Here is a 20,741-nt window from a genome sequence, read left to right on the forward strand (position 1 = left end):
GCGCTCCATTTTATCTTACGTTCCTTCCTCCGTCCACGCTGACAAGTGGGCCCCATGCTCATGTACGCCAACATGGTAGTCAATTATTTTTCCAGAGTGGACTATCACACCCTTTCAATGTCACGTCAATGTACCTACTAAATACAAATTATACTTGTTAGGTTCAACCGCCTCCCTAGGTGTTTGGAGAGGAATTGGTCGTCGTGAGGCAGTTCTATAGGTGGGCAGGCGGCAAAAAATAGGAAAAACGCTCGAACCAGCTAGATGAGAGATTTGGTTGATTTTATATCGCTAAATAATATAAAATATTATGAGTGCAGACGTTCCACTGTGAGGTTCCTTGCTCCTTCTCGGTCGTCGGGAATCTATGTTCTTCCACTCTTTTTCTGACGTGAGCTTTGTTCATCCTTTTGCCAACACGCGGGATCAAGGTGCACGTGTCATGCAAGAAAATGGAGATAAGCGGTGTGTAAGTGATTCCTGCACTTCCATGGCACGTACTACACAATAATTTTTCTCCTCGATGGAACGTGAATCTTGTATGTAGACAGAGCACGGGGTGGTAGCCATGGACTAAATAAGTAACATTGATGTGTCTCGTCAACTCGCAGGACGACGAGAAGCTTGCTTGCTACACCCTCTCCCTCGCCCACGCGTGCGCGGTTGCTCGCAACACGAGGAGAAGCTTCTCCTTACAATTATAGTGGGCTTTATAGTACAAGCGGTGGACGTGCAGCAGTCATTCGGTGTCAGATTGCCAGAAGTACATATATACTATAGTACTACCATCATCATATTGTTTGTATTCCGGAAGAGGCGAAGAGCCAAGTGCATGGTGATCTACTCACAGTATAATCGGTCGTGTTTGCAAGATTTTTTTAACATACAATCTGAGTGGATAGCTCCTGTGGTCATCACACATGAGCGGATGTATAGGTAGGATAGGTGGGCAGGCGACAACAATCTGAGTGCTAAAAGAGTTGATCCAATGCTTGGTTTTGTTTGGATTTTCCAACTATGACCATTGGATAGAGTGAATCACTAGCTTACATTCAAAGTTATTCTCATACTACATAATAGTATAGGAACATGGAGAGATTTGGTTGATTTTATATCGCTGAATAATATAAAATATTATGAGTGCAGACGCTCCACCGCGAGGTTTGTTGCTCCTTCTCGGTCGTCAGGAATCTATGTTCTTCCACTCTTTTGTTTAAGATGTGAGCTTTGGTCATCCTTTTGCCGACACGCGGGACACCTAGCATCAAGGTGGACGTGTCATGCAAGAAAATGGAGATAAGCAGTGCTTAAGTGAGTCGTGCACTTCGATGACACCTAGTACTACGCAATATTTTTTTTCTCCTCGATGGCACGTGAATAGTGCACGTACTCAATGACGGAGCAGGGATGGTAGCCATGGACATGGTCGGCCCTTTTTGAAGAGAGTACTAAATAACTTTGATGTGTCCCGTCAACTCGACGAGAAGCTTTCATATTACACCTTCTCCCTCGCCAAAGTGTGCGCGGTAGCTCGCAGCACGAGGAGAAACTTTTGCTTACAAGCGGTGGACGTGCAACAGTTCATTTGGTGTCAGATTGCCAGAAGTACTACTGTAGTACCATCATTATTGTTCGACTTCCGGAATAGGAGAAGAGCCAAGCGCAAGGTCACCTACTAACCTAGTATTATAGTACACTATAGCCAAAGCTGGTCCACCTTTTTAGAGCATGGTTAATTAATATAGGCGGCTCTTGCAGCGTCACATCATTTAGAGCAAGTACTCTCTTCGTAGGAACAAAGGAAGTGAAAAAAGTTGGAGTGGATGCTAGATTGCCAATTAAAACATGATTACATAGAAAAAAAGTCCTATAGAATTCTATCCTATGAATCAAATGACCGATGTAGTAAAATTATGAGGGGGTGATACATCTCCAACGTATCTATAATTTTTTATTGTTCCATGCTATTATATTACCCGTTTTGGATGTTTATGGGCTTTACTTTACACATTTATATCATTTTTGGGACCAACCTACTAACCGGAGGCCCAGCCTGTATTGCTGTTTTATTTGCCTATTTCAGTGTTTCGAAGAAAAGAAATATCAAACAGAGTCCAAACGGAATGAAACCTTCGGGAGCGTGATTTTTGGAACGAACGAGATCCAGAGGACTTGGAGTGGAAGTCAAGAAACAGCCGAGGCGGCCACGAGGGTGGAGGGCGCCCTCCCCCTACTGGGCACCCCCACTATCTCGTGGGCCCCTCGGGCGTCCACCGACCTACTTCTTCCTCCTATATATACCCATGTACCCCAAAAACATCAGAACGAACCACGAAAACCTAATTCCACCGCCGTAACCTTCTGTATCCGCGAGATCCCATCTTGGAGCCTTCGCCGGCGCTCCGCCAGAGGGGGAATCGACCATGGAGGGCCTCTACATCGTCTACAAGGCCTCTCCGTGAGTTGTGAGTAGTTTACCACAGACCTTCAGGTCCATAGTTATTATCTAGATGGCTTCTTCTCTCTCTCTTTGAATCTCAATACCATGTTCTCCTTGATCTTCTTGGAGATCTATTCGATGTAACTCTTTTTGCGGTGTGTTTGTTGAGATCTGATGAATTGTGGGTTTATGATCAAGTTTATCTATGAGAAATATTTGAATCTCCTCTGAATTCTTTTATGTGTGATTAAGTTATATTTGCAAGTCTCTTCGAATTATCAGTTTGGTTTGGCCTACTAGATTGATCTTTCTTCCAATGGAAGAAGTGCTTAGCTTTGGGTTCAATCTTGCGGTGCCCTTTCCCAGTGACAGTAGGGGCAGCAAGGCACGTATTGTATTGTTGCCATCGAGGATAAAAAGATGGGGTTTATATCATATTGCATGAGTTTATCCCTCTACGCCATGTCATCTTTCTTAATGCATTGCTCTGTTCTTTATGAACTTAATACTCTAGATGCATGTTGGATAGCTGTCGATGTGTGGAGTAATAGTAGTAGATGCAGGCAGGAGTCGGTCTACTACTCACGGACGTGATGCCTATATACATGATCATGCCTAGATAATCTCATAATTATTAGCTTTTCTATCAATTGCTCGACAGTAATTTGTTCACCCACTGTAATACTTATGCTATCTTGAGAGAAGCCACTAGTGAAACCTAGGGCCCCCGGGTCTATCTTTTATCATATAAGCTTTCAATTTACTTTTATTTGCATCGTTACTTTTCCTATCTATATTATAAAAATATATTTATCTTATCATATTATAAAAATATATCCAAAAATATATTTATCTTATCATATTATCTCTATCAGATCTCACTTTCGCAAGTGGTCGTGAAGGGATTGACACCCCCTTTATTGCGTTGGTTGCGAGTTCTTGTTTGTTTGTGTAGGTGCGTGGGACTTTTGAGGAGCCTCCTACTGGATTGATACCTTGGTTCTCAAAAACTGAGGGAAATACTTACACTACTATTGCTGCATCACCCTTTCCTCTTCAAGGAAAACCAACGCAAGCTCAAGACGTAGCAAGAAGGATTTCTGGCGCCGTTGCCGGGGAGGTCTTCGGTCAAGTCAAGACATACCAAGTACCCATCACAAACTCATCTCCCTTGCATTTACATTATTTGCCATTTGCCTCTCGTTTTCCTCTCCCACACTTCACCCTTGCTGTTTTATTCGCCCTCTCTTTCCCAATCTCCTCTCTCTTTCGCTTGCCTTTTTGTATGCTTGTGTGTTGGATTACTTGTCGCTATGGCGCAAGATAATACCAAGTTGTGTATTTTTCCAATACCAATAATAATGATTTCCTTAGTACTCCGATTGCTCCTCTTAATGATGTTGAGTCTTGTGAAATCAATGATGCTTTGTTGAATCTTGTTATGAAAGATCAATTCTCCGACCTTCCTAGTGAAGATGCCGCTACCCATCTAAACAACTTTGTTGATTTGTGTGAGATGCAAAAGAAGAAAGATATGGAAAATGATATTGTTAAATTGAAGTTATTTCCGTTTTCACTTATAGATCGTGCTAAAGTTTGGTTTTCGTCTTTGCCTAAGAATAGTATTGATTCGTGGAATAAGTGCAAAGATGCTTTTATCTCTAAGTATTTTCCTCCCGCTAAGATCATCTCTCTTAGGAACGGTATTATGAATTGTAAACAACTTGATCATGAGCATGTTGCCCAATCTTGGGAAAGAATGAAATTTATGATTCGCAATTGCCCTACTCATGGTTTGAATTTATGGATGATCATACAAAATTTTTATGCCGGCTTAAATTTTGCTTCTTGAAATCTTTTAGATTCGGCCGCGGGAGGCACTTTTATGGAAATCACCTTAGGAGAAGCTACCAAGCTCCTTGATAACATTATGGCTAATTATTCTCAATGGCACACCGAAAGATCTACTAGTAAAAAAGTGCATGCTATAGAACAAATTAATGTTTTGAGTGGAAAGTTGGATGAACTTATGGAATTGTGTGCTACTAAGAGTGCTCCTATTGATCCCAATGATATGCCTTTGTCTACCTTGATTGAGAATAATAATGAATCTATGGATGTGAATTTTGTAGGTAGGAATAATTTTGGTTACAATGCTTATAGAGGAAACTTTAATCCTAGACCGTTCCCTAGTAATTCCTCTAATAATTATGAAAATTCCTACAATAATTCTTATGGTAATTATAATAAGATGCCCTCTGATTTTGAGAATAGTGTGAAAGAGTTTATGATCTCTCAAAAGAATTTTAATGCCATGCTGATACATCTCCGTCGTATCTATAATTTTTGATTGTTCCATGCCAATATTCTTCAACTTTCATATACTTTTGGCAACTTTTTATACCTAGTACCTAGTATATTGATCTAGTGCCTAGTACCGGTTCCTGTTTGTTGCATACTTTACGTTTCGTAGAAACCCAATATCAAACGGAATCCAAACGGGATAAAAACGGACGGAGAATTATTTTGGAATATTTGGGATTTTCCGGAGGAAGAATCAACATGAAAAAGTGTCCGAGGTGGCCACGAGACAGGGGGGCGCCTGTAAGGAAGTTGACGCTCTTCTTTTGCCGCAAGAAAGCTAATTTTATGAGAAAAATCTGGGTGAAAGATTCACCCCAATCGGAGTTACGGATCTCCGAATATAAAAGAAACAGTGAAGGGACATAATCTGAGAACGCGGAAACAGAGAGAAACAGAGAGATAGATCCAATCTCGGAGGGGCTCTCGCCCCTCCCATGCCATGGGAGCCAAGGAACAGAGGGGAAACCATTCTCCCATCTAGGGAGAAGGTAAAGGAAGAAGAATAAGAAGAAGAAGGGGGACTCTTTCCCCCTTGCTTCCGGTGGCGCCAGAGCTGTCGGGGGCCATCATCATCCCCGCGATCTACACCAACACCTCCGCCATCTTCACCAACATCTCCATCACCTTCCCCCCTCTATCTACAACGGTCCACTCTCCCACAACCCGCTTACCCTCTACTTGAACATGGTGCTTTATGCTTCATATTATTATCCAATGATGTGTTGCCATCCTATGATGTCTGAGTAGTTTTTCATTGTCCTACCAGTGATTGATGAATTGCTATGATTGGTTTGAATTGCATGTTTTATTATTGGTGTTGTCCTATTGTGCCCTCCGTGTCACGCAAGCGTGAGGGATTCCCGCTGTAGGGTTTGCAATATGTTCATGATTTGCTTATGGTGGGTGGCGTGAGTGACAGAAGCACATACCCGAGTAAGTAGGTTGTTTGCGTATGGGATAAAGGGGATTTGATGCTTTAATGCTATGGTTGGGTTTTACCTTAATGATCTTTAGTAGTTGCGGATGCTCGCTAGAGTTCCAATCATAAGTGCATATGATCCAAGAAGAGAAAGTATGTTAGCTTATGCCTCTCCCTCAAATAGAATTGCAATAGTGATTGCCGGTCTAGTAACGTAGTCAATTGCTTAGGGACAATTTCACAACTCTTACCACCACTTTTCCACACTCGCTATATTTACTTTATTGCATCTTTATCTAAACAGCCCCTATTTTATATTTACGCGTTCTTTACTTTCTTGCAAACCTATCCTATCACACCTACAAAGTACCCCTAGTTTCATACTTGTTCTAGGTAAAGCGAACGTCAAGCGAGCGTAGAGTCGTATCAGTGGCAGATAGGACTTGAGAGAATATTTGTTCTACCTTTAGCTCCTCGTTGGGTTCGACACTCTTACTTATTGAAAGAGGCTACAACTATCCCGTATACTTGCAGGTCATCACATGCTTGAAGTAAAATTGCTTAAAGTTGATGATTTGGCTAGGAACGTTGATAGACTTTCGCTTGATGTTGATTCTTTGAAACTTAGATCAACTCCTCCTCAGCATGATATCAATGAGTCTCTCAAAGCTATGGGAATTTCCATTAATGAGTGAAAGGAAAGAACCGCTAGATTGTGTGCTAGGAAAGATTGCTTTGTAAAGGCGAGTTCTTCTAGTTTCCATGAAAATAATGATGAAGATCTTAAAGTTATTGATGTGTCCCCTATTAGATCTTTGTTTTGCAATATGAATCTTAAGAATGAAGGGACTGGAGATGAGTCAACTTTAGCTAAAAGGTGTCCCAATGATTCGGAATTTTTAGATCTTGATGCTAAATTTGGTAAAAGTGGGATTGGAGAGGTCAAGACTTTAAATAGCATTGAACCCACTATCTTGGATTTTAAGGAATTTAATTAGGATAATTGTTCTTTCGAAGATTGTATTTCCTTATTGCAATCCGTTGTGAATTCCCCTCATGCTTATAGTCAAAATAAAGATTTTACCAAACATATTGTTGATGCCTTGATGCAATCTTATGATGAAAACCTTAATTTCGAAGTTTCTATACCTAGAAAACTTAACGATGAGTGGGAACCTACTATAAAGATTAAAATTAAAGATCATGAGTGTTATGCTTTGTGTGATTTGGGTGCTAGTGTTTCCACGATTCCGAAAACTTTATGTGATATTCTAGGTTTCCATGATCTTGATGATTGCTCTTTAAATTTGCACCTTGTGGATTCCACCATTAAAAAGCCAATGGGAAGGATCAATGATGTTCTCATTGTTGCAAATAGGAATTTGGTGCCCATAGATTTTATCGTTCTTGATATAGGTTGCAATTTTTCTTGTCCTATTATTCTTGGTAGACCTTTCCATAGAACGATTGGTGCGATTATTTATATGAAGGAAGGGACTATTAGATTCCAATTTCCACTAAGGAAAGGCATGGAGCACTTTCCAAGAAATAAAGTTAAATTACCTTATGAATCTATCATGCGAGCTACTTATGAATTGAGTGCCAAAGATGGCACTACTTACATCTATCCTCGCTTTTATGCCTTGCTAGGGGCGTTAAACGATAGCGCTAGTTGGGAGGCAACCCAATTTTGTTTGTGTTTTTTGTTTTTGCTTCTGTTTAGTAATAAATTTTGCATCTACCATCTGTTTAGATGTGTTTTTATGTTTTAATTAGTGTTTGTGCCAAGTAGACCCTATAGGATAACCTATGGTGATAGTTAATTTGATTCTTCTGAAAAACAGAAACTTTGCACGCACGAAAATAGTTTTGCTAATTCACAGAAACGTGATTATGCATTGATTGTTTTTTCTGTAGATCAATAGACAAATTTCCTAGGACTTCCTATTTTTGTAGGATTTTTAGAGTTCCAGAAGTATTCGAGAGTTACAGATTGCTACAGATTGTTCTGTTTTTGACAGATTCTGCCTTTCGTGTGTTGTTTGCTTATTTTGATGCATCTATGGCTAGCATGTAAGGGTATAAACCATATATAACTTGGAATACATTAGGTTGAACACCAATATAAATAAATAATGAGTTCATTACAGTACCTTATGTGGTGGTTTTTCTTTCTTTCACTAACGGAGCTTATGAGATTTCCTATTGAGTTTTGAATTGTGAAGTTTTCAAGTTTTGGGTAAAGATTTGATGGACTATGGAATAAGGAGTGGCAAGAGCCTAAGCTTGGGGATGCCCATGGCACCCCAAGATATTCAAGAATATCCAAAAGCCTAAGCTTGGGGATGCCCCCAGAAGGCATCCCCTCTTTCGTCTTCGTTTGTCGGTAACTTTACTTGGAGCTATATTTTTATTCGCCACATGATATGTGTTTTGCTTGGAGCGTCTTGTATGATATTAGTCTTTGATTTTAAGTTTAACACAATCATCCTTGCTGTACACACCTTTTGGGAGAAACCCACTTGATTGGAATTTATTAGAATACTCTATGTGCTTCACTTATATCTTTTGAGCTAGATAGTTTTTGCTCTAGTGCTTCACTTATATCTTTTAGAGCACGGCGGTGGCTTAATTTTGAAGAAAATGTTAGTCTCTCATGCTTCGCTTATATTATTTTGAGAGTATCTTAGAACAGAATGGTATTTTCTATGGTTATAAAATTAGTCCTAGAATGGTGGGCATCCAAATTGGGTATAATAAAAACTATCATAGGAAGTGAATTGGATGCTACGATCAATTTAATACTTGATAATTGTTTTGAGATATGGAGGTAGTGATATTAGAGTCACACTAGTTGGGTGATTATGAATTTAAAGAATGCTTGTGTTGAAGTTAGCAAGTCCCGTAGCATGCACATATGGTGAAAGTTGTGTAACAAATTTCAAACCTGAGGTGTTCTTAGATTGTGCATCCTTATGAGTGGCGGTCGGGGACGAGCGATGGTCTTTTCCTACCAATCTATCCCCCTAGGAGCATGCGCGTAGTGCTTGGTTTTCTATGACTTGTAGATTTTTTTGATAAGTATATGAGTTCTTTTGACTAATGTTGAGTCCACGGATTATACGCACTCTCACCTTTCCATCATTGCTAGCCTCTTCGCTACAATGCATTGCCCTTTCTCACCTTGAGAGTTGGTGCAAACTTCGCCGGTGAATCCAAACCCCGTGACATGATATGCTCTATCACACATAAACCTCCTTATATCTTCCTCAAAACAGCCACCATACCTACCTATTATGGCATTTCCATAGCCATTCCGAGATATATTGCCATGCAACTTTCCACCATTCCGTTTATCATCATGACACGCATCATCATTGTCATATTTCCTTGCATGATCGTGTAGTTGACATCGTATTTGTGGCAAAGCCACGATGCATAATTTTTCATACATGTCACTCTTGATTCATTGCCCATCCTGGTACACCGCCGGAGGCATTCATATAGAGTCATATCTTGTTCTAGTTTTGGGTTGTAATTCATGAGTTGTAAATAAATAAAAGTGTGATGATCATCATTATTAGAGCATTGTCCCCAAAGAAAAAAAAGAAAGCCTAAAAAGAAAAAAAGAAAGGCCAAAGAGAAAAAAGAAAATGAAAAAAAGAAAGGCCAAAAAAAAAAGAAACGCCCAAAGAAAAAAAGAAAAAAAGGGGGGCAATTTTACTATCATTTTCCACACTTGTGCTTCAAAATAGCACCATGTTCTTCATGTAGAGAGTCTCATATGTTGTCACTTTCATATAATAGTGGGAATTTTTCATTATAGAACTTGGCTTGTATATTCCTACGATGGGCTTCCTCAAAATGCCCTAGGTCTTCGTGAGCAAGCAAGTTGTATGCACACCCACTAGTTTCTTTTGTTGAGCTTTCATACATTTATAGGTCTAGTGCATCCGTTGCATGGCAATCCCTACTCCTCATGTTGACATCAATTGATGGGCATCTCCATAGCCCGTTGATTATCCTCGTCAATGTGAGACTTTCTCCTTTTTTTTGTCTTCTCCACACAATCCCCATCATCATATTCTATTCCACCCATAGTGCTATATCCATGGCTCACGCTCATGTATTGCGTGAAAGTTGAAAAAGTTTGAGATTATTTAAGTACGAAACAATTGCTTGGCTTGTCATCGAGGGTGTATAAGATGGGAGCATTTTTCTATGACAGACTGAAGCATACCCTAACTATATGATTTTGTAGGGATGAACTTTCTTTAGCCATGTTATTTTGAGAAGACATGATTGCTTTGATTAGTATGCTTGAAGTATTACTATTTCTTATGTTAATATGAACTTTTATTTTGAATCATTTGGATCTCAACATTCTTGCCACAATAAAGAAAATTACATTGAGAATTATGCTAGGTAGCATTCCACATCAAAAATTCTGTTTTTATCATTTACCTACTCGAGGACGAGCAGGAATTAAGCTTGGGGATGCTTGATACGTCTCCAACGTATCTATAATTTTTGATTGTTCCATGCTATTATATTACCCGTTTTGGATGTTCATGGGCTTTACTTTACACATTTATATCATTTTTGGGACTAACCTACTAACCGGAGGCCCAGCCCGTATTGCTGTTTTTTTGTGCCTATTTCAGTGTTTCGAAGAAAATGAATATCAAACGGAGTCCAAATGGAATGAAACCTTCGGGAGCATCATTTTTGGAACGAACGTGAGCAACAGCCGAGGCGGCCATGAGCGTGGAGCCCCCCCCCCTACAGGGCGCGCCCCTATCTCATGGGCCCCTCGAGCGTCCACCGACCTACTTCTTCCTCGTATATATACCCATGTACCCCGAAAATATCAGAATGGACCACGGAAACCTAATTCCACCACCGTAACCTTCTGTATCCACGAGATCCCATCTTGGATCATTCGTCGGCGCTCCACCGGAGGGGGGAATCGACCACGGAGGGCCTCTACATCATCTCCAAGGCCTCTCCGATGAGTTGTGAGTAGTTTAACACAGACCTTCGGGTCCATAGTTATTAGCTAGATGGCTTCTTCTCTCTCTTTGAATCACAATACCATGTTCTCCTTGATCTTCTTGGAGATCTATTCGATGTAACTCTTTTTGCGGTGTGTTTGTCGAGATCCAAAGAATTGTGGGTTTATGATCAAGTTTATCTATGAGAAATATTTGAATCTCCTCTCTATTCTTTTATGTGTGATTAAGTTATCTTTGCAAGTCTCTTCGAATTATCAGTTTGGTTTGCCCTACTAGATTGATCTTTCTTGCAATGGTAGAAGTGCTTAGCTTTGGGTTCAATCTTGCGGTGTCCTTTCCCAGTGTCACAGCCCTAGATTATTGTTTGTAAATAGTTGCATCTTCATCCAGGCATCATATTTAAATTTCTGAAACTTGAACTGAGGAATTTTGGAAGCCTCAAAAACTTAAATAAAAGAGGGGCAAAGAACCCTGGAAAATGCATTCAATGTTTTCAAAATGGCCTTAAATAATGTTGGTTATATTTTGGCAAGGGTTTTGCACCAAACCAAAAATAATGAACATTTTTGAGGAATATTTTGAGCACTGAATTTAAATCATTACTTTATTTGCATTTGATACTATATTCATAACTTATATAGAATATATTTCCAAATACCCTGAAACATTTTTATGTGCTTTTGGAAAAGTCCATTAAGCAGCATAAATATTTTCAGAGGAGTTTTTGGCATTGTTTGAATTATTTTTAAATTCAAAACAGTGGCAAAACAGATTAAATAAAATAAAACAGAACAGAAAAATATAAAGCAGAGACTTACCTGGCCTCACCCGTGCAGCCCACCAGAGCCGGCCCAGCTCCTGTGCTGGTCCAGCACTATGCGGCCCAGCCCACCTCCTCCTCCCTGTCGCCTTCCTCCTCGCGCCAGTAGGCAGAGGAGGGACTCGGCGCACGCGCCCGAGCTCGCCACGCCTCCACCCTGCTCGTCTGCATCGCCTGGACACCGCGACGCCTCGCGTCATCCTCTCGGCGCTGCCCCGACCCCCTGGAACCCCCTCGACCTCTCCCATCGCCTCTCCCCTTCCCCGTCCCTCTCGCACACAACCGGCCGAGCGCCACCGTCGCTGACCCTCGTTGCCCTCGCGGCCATCGCCACCCCCTCTCCTCCCCGACGTGCTCCTGAGCTCCGCAGTGCCTCCCTCGACCTCCACGTCGGCTCACGCAACCGGAGAAGCCCCGAAGCGCCGTCCCGACGTTTTCCCCCTCCTCGGCCACCGAGGACCGCTGCTGTCGATTCGCCGCCTCCGACGCCTCCCCGAGCTCGCCGAGGCCACCGCTGCACCCGTTGTGAGCTCCTGTGCTGTTTCCCCCTCTTCCCTGGCCCGTTTTCTTCCTCTAACACCGATGCCCGTCGCGGCCGAGAGCTTCTCGCCGCCGGCCATGGCGCAGCCATGGCCATAGCCGCGCATGCCCACGACGGAGTGCTTCATCGTGCTCATAAAGCCCCCAGGAGCCCAACACACCAACCAGCTCCCCCTCCCGCGCACCGCAACGCCAAACCCGCGGGTGCCCGAACTCCGGCCGCCGCCTCCCTCGCCGCTGCCGACGCCACAGCCAACCCCAACTCCTCTGGCTTGCTCCATTGGATGCACACGAGCTCGAGCTCCCTGTAGAACCCCTCCGCGCGTCGAATGGGCGCAGGAGCAGCCATTCCGGCGAGCCACCGCCGCGTCTGGTCGTTGCCGGCGGTTAGACGCCGGTGGATTAGCCGGGTTGACCAGGGATTTGACCCCCCTGGGTCACTGACGTGTGGGCCCGTCCCCTGCTAACCTTTGGTTAAGTTAATAACTAAGTTTAATTAAGCCACTGACTCACTGACATGCGGGCCCCGCCCGGCTAATTAAGTTAGGTTAGTATTAACTAAGCTAGGTTAGTTTAGTTAGACACTGACACTCGGGACCCACCGGTCAGAGTTTGACCGGACTGTGCCACGTTGACCTGCTGACGTCATCATGACGTCAGGATGACGCAGTAAATTCATTTCTGGATTTATTATTATTCAGGAAATTCCAGAAAATGCCTAAAACTTCTAAAATTCATAGAAATTCAACCGTAACTCCAAATTAAATAATTTATATATGTAAAATTATCAGAAAAATTCAAGGAATCCATCTGTACCATTTTCATGCATGTTAGAACAACTTATAGCTGCTGTTTAGCACAAATCAATTAAATGGCATTTAAATATCCACATATGGAGTTTGAATTTGAATCTTGGATTCATACCAACTTCATTTAATCTGGTTTTAGTTGCATTAGCCCAAAACACATTCATTTTGCCATGTCATGATCATGCAACATATTGTGCATTGCATCGATTGTGTTCCCTTCCGTGTTGCCGGTATTTGTCCCCTCTCGATAGACGTGATACCGATGATGTGATCGTTGACACTGATGAAGACTCAATGTTATCTTCAGAAGTGCCAGGCAAGCAAAAACCCCTTGTTCATTCCGATAAAATCCCACTCTCTCGCTCCTGCTCTCTTTTACTGCATTAGGACAACAACGATATATTTGATACTTGCTGCGGTAGCTGAACCCCTTTATCCTTTGCATGACCTGTCATTCCACAGTAAATAGATGAAACCCACTAGCATGAGTAGGAGTTGTTTGAGCCCTGTTGTGCCTACTCATTCATGTTTGTTGTCATGCCTGCTATTGCTTAGAGTTGTGTCAGGTATGATTCATCGGGGATGAATCAGAGGCGTGTGAACATGTCCTACTGTGTGTGAGCTAAGTGTGTGAACACGATTTGGTAAAGGTAGCGGTGAGAGGCCATGTAGGAGTACATGGTGGGTTGTCTCATTGCAGCCGTCCTCAGGAACTGAGTTCTGTGTTTGTGATCCATGATCAGTTACTACCACACATTGGGCTCCGGGCGCTCCAAGCTCTGTCGACTTATTAATCAACATGATCTCTGTCCAGGAGTTGCAACTAGTTTCTGGTGTTTGTAGGTAGTGTTAGTAGTCTACCAAGTGGCACCCGGTACAGGTGGGCTTGGGACAGACTAGGCACAGTGGCACGGTGTACCAAGCGTAGATCCACCCGTCGAGGTGGGCTTGGGAACCCTGCTCACATCGTTTGGGGCCGTAAGCGACACCCCGGCCGGATCTCCTTGCGGATGGAACCCGAATAGGCGATAAACCTGGACTAGAGACTTGTTCGGTTAGTCAGGTCGTGGCCGACTCCCTCGCCCGGCTTCCGCTTGAAGGTTGCCGAGATACATGACGTGTACAGGGCGATAAGTGGCGAAAGCGTGTGTGAAGAAGTACACCCCTGCAGGGTTATCATCATCTATTCGAATAGCCGGATTCCTCGGATATGGAAACTTGGACCCCTTGTACAGTTCATAGACAAGTGAAAGTGGATACTCTAAAATACGCAAGATAAGCGTGAGTGCTATGGATGGCGTTCTCGTAGGGAGACGGGAGCGGATCCATAGTGGTGTATTGATATGGTGAATATGTGGACTCGTGTGCGCCACTTCAAAAGAGTTACTTGCAGTCGTAGATCAGGTTAGCCACCGAGTCAAAGCTGGCTTGCTGCAGTTAAACTCCACCACCCCCTTTGTTGATAATGATGAATATGTAGATAGATCTGATGTAAGTCTTGCTGGGTACATTTGTACTCACGTTTGCCTATTTTATGTTTTGCAGAGAGACTTCAGTCTCACTAGTAGTTCCGCGTGGACTTCGACGTTTAGCTTGTTACCTCAGCTACGATCTTGTGCCCTCGGCAGGATCTGGTAGATAGTCAGGCTTCTCAGCCTTTTTCATTTATAGTTGTCTGTACTCAGACATGTTAAGCTTCCGCATGTGCTTTGACTTGTATGCTCTGATTGTTGGGTCATGAGACTCATGTTTGTAATATCTCGCTCCTCGGAGCCTATTGAATAATTACTTGAGTTGTAGAGTCATGTTGTGATGCCATGTTGTATCTGCACATATCGAGCATATTGTGTGTATGTTGTTGAAATGCTTGGTATGTGTGGGATCTGACTATCTAGTTATTTATCCTTAGTAGCCTCTCTTACCGGGAAATGTCTCCTAGTGTTTCCACTGAGCCATGGTAGCTTGCTACTTCTCCGGAACACTTAGGCTGGCCGGCATTTGTCCTTCTTCGTTCCTGTGTCTGTCCCTTCGCGGAAATGTCACGCGATGAATACCGCAGTCCTGTTAGCCCACTACAGCCCGGTTCTCCGGAGTCCTGCTAGCCCAGTGCTACAGCCTGGATTCACTCGCTGATGACCGACACGTTCGATGCTGGGTCACGGATGCCTGTCCCTGTAAGTTAGTGCCACTTTGGGTTTACGACTAGCCATGTCAGCCCGGGCTCCTTATCATATGGATGCTGGCGACACTATCATACACGTGTGCCAAAAGGCGCAAACGGTCCCGGGCAAAGGTAAGACGACACCCGTGGGAATACCGTGCGTGAGGCCGCAAAGTGATATGAGGTGTTACATGCTAGATCGATGTGGCATTGAGTCGGGGTCCTGACAGCGTTGGTATCAGAGCTTGACTACCTGTAGGATTACCAATCCAAACTGGTCGAAGTTGAGTCTAGATATTCTTTAGTTATATAAGGGAATTGATTGTGGGATGGAACGTAAGGCTCTTTTTACTCCTTGTACCTCATGGCCTTCTGATCTGAGTCATCATCTTATCTTTCCTACGGGGATTAAGAACTAGGCTATCTCTTCTTTCTATCAGGATCACGTGTTACTAATCCGTAGACTTATAAGATTGTTGATTCAAGCCTCAGTTCAGTTCCTACTATCTTCTATATGTTAACTGTTGATCTCGAAACCTTGATATTGTGCTTCTGAGTGGTTATGCCACCATTTTTGTGAATCTCTCAAATCTTTTCTGAGCATTTACAGCCGTTATGCTGTCCGAGTCATCCCAGGTTTCTAAGTAGTCTGATGCATTTGCAAATCCTTTCCTTCCGTCTCCGATGTCCCTTTTGGTCGGAATAAGCACACTAATCAGTGAGTTGAGGTACTCCGTTACCTTGACATATATGTTGGAGATATTATTATGACCCTAGGTGTCTTAGGGGATCATCTAGTAATTTAGCCATGATTTGTGTTCCCAGTGTGATGATTCTGGCCATCATTCTCGAAAGCATCCCGTGATGCTACTTAGTAATAGGTATTCTATTTCTGGGTTTTGAACCCGAGATTCACTCTACTTACTTCATGTTGATAGTGTTTGCTAGTTCCTTCAGGATATTAGTAACTTTGCGATAGTCCTCGAGGTCCGTGGTATTTCCTTCTTCCAAACACTATGAACCGCTTATGGCAGATGTTTATTGGATCAAAAGATCACAATTAGAGTACTCTTGAGGAGATCTCCATTCATAAATCGTGACTCTGCCAGTCCTACCTCTCTGCATGGGTTATCTGGAAGAAATGTTGATCTCGCTCGACATACTAATCTATGCATCCACAACTCAGAAAATTATATGTTCCTTTGAGTTGTCCCTCTTTAGTTGTCTACTGACCTTCGTCTACCAATTGATATCAAGGGTATGCATGCATTCGTTTATCGATGCCTATTACCCTTGTGGTCCGTCAAGCCATTCTGTCCTGAATGACTTGGAGAAACAAACTCCAGTACCTCATCCATATCTAGGATTGGGTCAAAGTAGTTGTATTCCGCAGATCAAATTCCAATCCAGCTTTTGGTTCTGTTCTACCTTGGAGTATTACCCCCTTTATGTCAGAATTGTCATGAGAACTGCACCAACTCTCATGAATTTTGACGTAGTGATACTTCTCACCATCATTAGTCGTTCCTCGGCCCTCGTGTTGATGCAACCGGAATACCGACAAATAAATTGTGATGTGTGAAATCAATACTCCCAGCAACCTTGTTGCTTGGTAGTTAAAGGATAATAATTTCATTCTTAGCGTGTTGGTTTTTGAATCATCCTTCTAAGACTGATCGTGCTACCTAGTCCTTATTTCGGTGCACCCTTCGATTGATGAGTTAGGATCTTGTCAAGTCCTCACTCATTTGATCATATCGTCTTGCCCTCAAAAGCGAGATTGTTCTCGAGCTTAGTAACATACCGGTGGTTCGTGATTTTCTGAATGTTTCCTCAGAAGTATCACCAGGTCGTCACCTGACTGTTATGTTGAGCTCGTGATCAAGTTGGTTTCTTATGAACCACCTTCTCTCCAAGAATCGGTGTTAGATATCCCTGAGCTAGTTGGTTAGGCTAGACCACAACTTGGAGAGTTGGAAGATAAAAGCTTGTCTGACTTAGTTCATTCCAAAGGGATATTCTTGTGTAGTGTGTGTTGAAGAAAGATGATATCTTCATCGATTGGTCCCTGTGATCAGTTGCTGGACCTATTGTCTTATCAATCCTTTGATTTGAGTGTGGGCTATCGTCAAATCAAGTCAGAACCAACGATGTTCGTAATGTTGTCTTCCTCGTGGTTGATCCCTCGAGCATACACCATTATATCTTTTGGGTCTGACCAATGCTATCACCGTGTTCACACGATGGTGGAAGTCCAGTGATTTGGAAATTCCGATGAGTTGTTGTTGAGTTCATTGACAACATCCTTATCTCCTCCATGATGTTGTTGAACATTAAGTTAGTGTTGGAAACTTTTGAAAGCATTTTCTTCATGCTAGCTCATGAAGTATTTGTTTGATGAAAGGAGTGACTTCCTCTTATACACGTGCATTTGGTGAAAGTTGCCGCCGTGGATTTGATAAAGTTAGTTTTGCTTCCTCTGGAATCATCCCAAGTCAGTCATGCATATGTGCGAAGTATTCTGTGGTCTGGAGACTTGCAACCTCCATTCCATATGTGTTCCGAGCACACCAAGCCACTGATTGAGTTGTTCAAAGATAAAGGAGTCTGTCCAAGGTGAACTCTTTGGACTTCCACGCGTGGAGACTTCGATGTCATTAATGATGGTTCCCCCTCCTGAACTCGGTAGTGTTTTATTATAAGACTACTTTGTGGTCATGCTTGTCTTGGACATCGTGTTCACATGTTGTAGCAGAACCAGCTCATGTTTTGGAGCTTACTATCGTAGTTCATTCCCCGAGAATCTCGCAACGTCATCTCGTCGATTTGTGTTGCAAATTTTCATTTTTCTTCCTAGACTCGATGAGTCTGGAATATCCTGACACCAACCAGATCTGAATCTCAGGCAGATATGATGGTTTGGAACATTTCCCAAGAACTATAATATTGGTCCCTCGATAACCGGTAAAGTGGATGTCGTGACCAACACACCCAGCCGGAAGACCTATTATTGTAGTATCTTGTTTGAGGAAGTTGGCCACCTCCCCATAAGGACTTCGTAGGATTTACCCCCTAGCTATGCCTTATGATTTTAGTGTTTCCGAAGTACGACCTTTACCTGATGTTCTAGATACCAGACCATTTCAAGGAATGGGATACGCTAGTACATCAAGGAGAACATTAGAAGCGGAGTGCTAAATGTCTCTCGGTCGATCATCCAGATTTTATTTCCTTGGCCCCGCCAAGGGTGAAGTCTGAGAAGGTGTTATCTTCCTTTGCGTCTGCATCATCCATCATTAGCCATCATGGTAGTAAGTTGTGTTACCGGACCCTTGACACGGATGTTGGTAAAACCTTGATGAATATGGAAATGCTCAAGTTCTTGAGAGCACGCACAAGCGCTAGGTGATATCATCGGCACTAACTGGGTTTGCTCTCAATTTCCTCGGCAATGCTATGACCTTTTTAAACAGTGAATTCACTCTCTATTGTTGGGTTCTTCCCCAGTTACCAGAATCATTCCCAGCATTTGCATTTTGTTCCCAGCTTGCACCGCCAATGTGCCATTCTACCATGGGTCTCTTCCATTTCCGGTGATAAGCAAATCATCCATTACGTTGTCTTCAACAAGGTAATCCACATCATCCAAGTCTGAGTATGCCATTCTGCCGACCCCCTCCAAACGATCGCTTGAGAATTGCCTTAGGCTGGTATAAAGGTTTTCAATGATCTCTGAATCAAAGGTAATTCTTTTTGCCACTTAAGGAAATAATCTACGAATCACCCTCCTCGAGGATGTTTCGTCGTGGTATCATGGCAACTCAACTCCTCGCTACGTGAACAATCATTTACCACCTTCTTAAGTGTGGAATTGTTGTCCACCTAGTGAACCTTCGTCATCCGTTTCTTTCCACCCCTCTTGATGTGTATCTCGTGTCTCAACCCGAGAGATGGTTCTATGTCTCATTCCGTGAGTTAATCCTGAGTTGTTCGACCTCCGAGAAGAACGATTCTTTTAGGGTCTTTTCCTTTCCTCTCGTTGTCATGTTAGTTGGAGTTCTCAGAGCAAGACTTCGAGACAAAGACGGTGATCGAATCAACATTCCTATGAAGTGCAACCTGGATCGTGAAGATTGTACTAGTTGCGTTCCCCCTTCACCTTACCCTACGCTTGAATCTCGGGACGAGATTTTTGTTTAGTGGGGGTGAGTTGTCACAGCCCTAGATTATTGTTTGTAAATAGTTGCATCTTCATCCAGGCATCATATTTAAATTTCTGAAACTTGAACTGAGGAATTTTGGAAGCCTCAAAAACTTAAATAAAAGAGGGGCAAAGAACCCTGGAAAATGCATTCAATGTTTTCAAAATTGCCTTAAATAATGTTGGTTATATTTTGGCAAGGGTTTTGCACCAAACCAAAAATAATGAACATTTTTGAGGAATATTTTGAGCACTGAATTTAAATCATTACTTTATTTGCATTTGGAACTATATTCATAACTTATATAGAATATATTTCCAAATACCCTGAAACATTTTTATGTGCTTTTGGAAAAGTCCATTAAGCAGCATAAATATTTTCAGAGGAGTTTTTGGCATTGTTTGAATTATTTTTAAATTCAAAACAGTGGCAAAACAGATTAAATAAAATAAAACAGAACAGAAAAATATAAAGCAGAGACTTACCTGGCCTCACCCGTGCAGCCCACCAGAGCCGGCCCAGCTCCTGTGCTGGTCCAGCACTGTGCGGCCCAGCCCACCTCCTCCTCCCTGTCGCCTTCCTCCTCGCGCCAGTAGGCAGAGGAGGGACTCGGCGCACGCACCCGAGCTCGCCACGCCACCACCCTGCTCGTCTGCATCGCCTGGACACCGTGACGCCTCGCGTCATCCTCTCGGCGCTGCCCCGACCCCCTGGAACCCCCTCGACCTCTCCCATCGCCTCTCCCCTTCCCCGTACCTCTCGCACACAACCGGCCGAGCGCCACCGTCGCTCACCCTCGTTGCCCTCGCGGCCACCGCCACCCCCTCTCCTCCCCGACGTGCTCCTGAGCTCCGCAGTGCCTCCCTCGACCTCCCCGTCGGCTCACGCGACCGGAGAAGCCCCGAAGCGCCGTCCCGATGTTTTCCCCCTCCTCGGCCACCGAGGACCGCCGCTGTCGATTCGCCGCCTCCGACGCCTCCCCGAGCTCGCCGAGGCCACCGCTGCACCCGTTGTGAGCTCCTGTGCTGTTTCCCCCTCTTCCCTGGCCCGTTTTCTTCCTCTAACACCGATGCCCGTCGCGGCCGAGAGCTTCTCGCCGCCGGCCATGGCGCAGTCGTGGCCATAGCCGCGCATGCCCACGACGGAGTGCTTCATCGTGCTCATAAAGCCCCCAGGATCCCAACACACCAACCAGCTCCCCCTCCCGCGCACCGCAACGCCAAACCCGCGCGTGCCCGAACTCCGGCCGCCGCCTCCCTCGCCGCTGCCGACGCCACAGCCAACCCCAACTCCTCTGGCTTGCTCCATTGGATGCACACGAGCTCGAGCTCCCTGTAGAACCCCTCCGCGCGTCGAATGGGCGCAGGAGCAGCCATTCCGGCGAGCCACCGCCGCGTCTGGTCGTTGCCGGCGGTTAGACGCCGGTGGATTAGCCGGGTTGACCAGGGATTTGACCCCCCTGGGTCACTGA

This window comes from Triticum dicoccoides, chromosome 5B (assembly GCF_002162155.2).
Source record: "Triticum dicoccoides isolate Atlit2015 ecotype Zavitan chromosome 5B, WEW_v2.0, whole genome shotgun sequence".
In the NCBI taxonomy this organism is placed as follows: Eukaryota; Viridiplantae; Streptophyta; class Magnoliopsida; order Poales; family Poaceae; genus Triticum; species Triticum dicoccoides.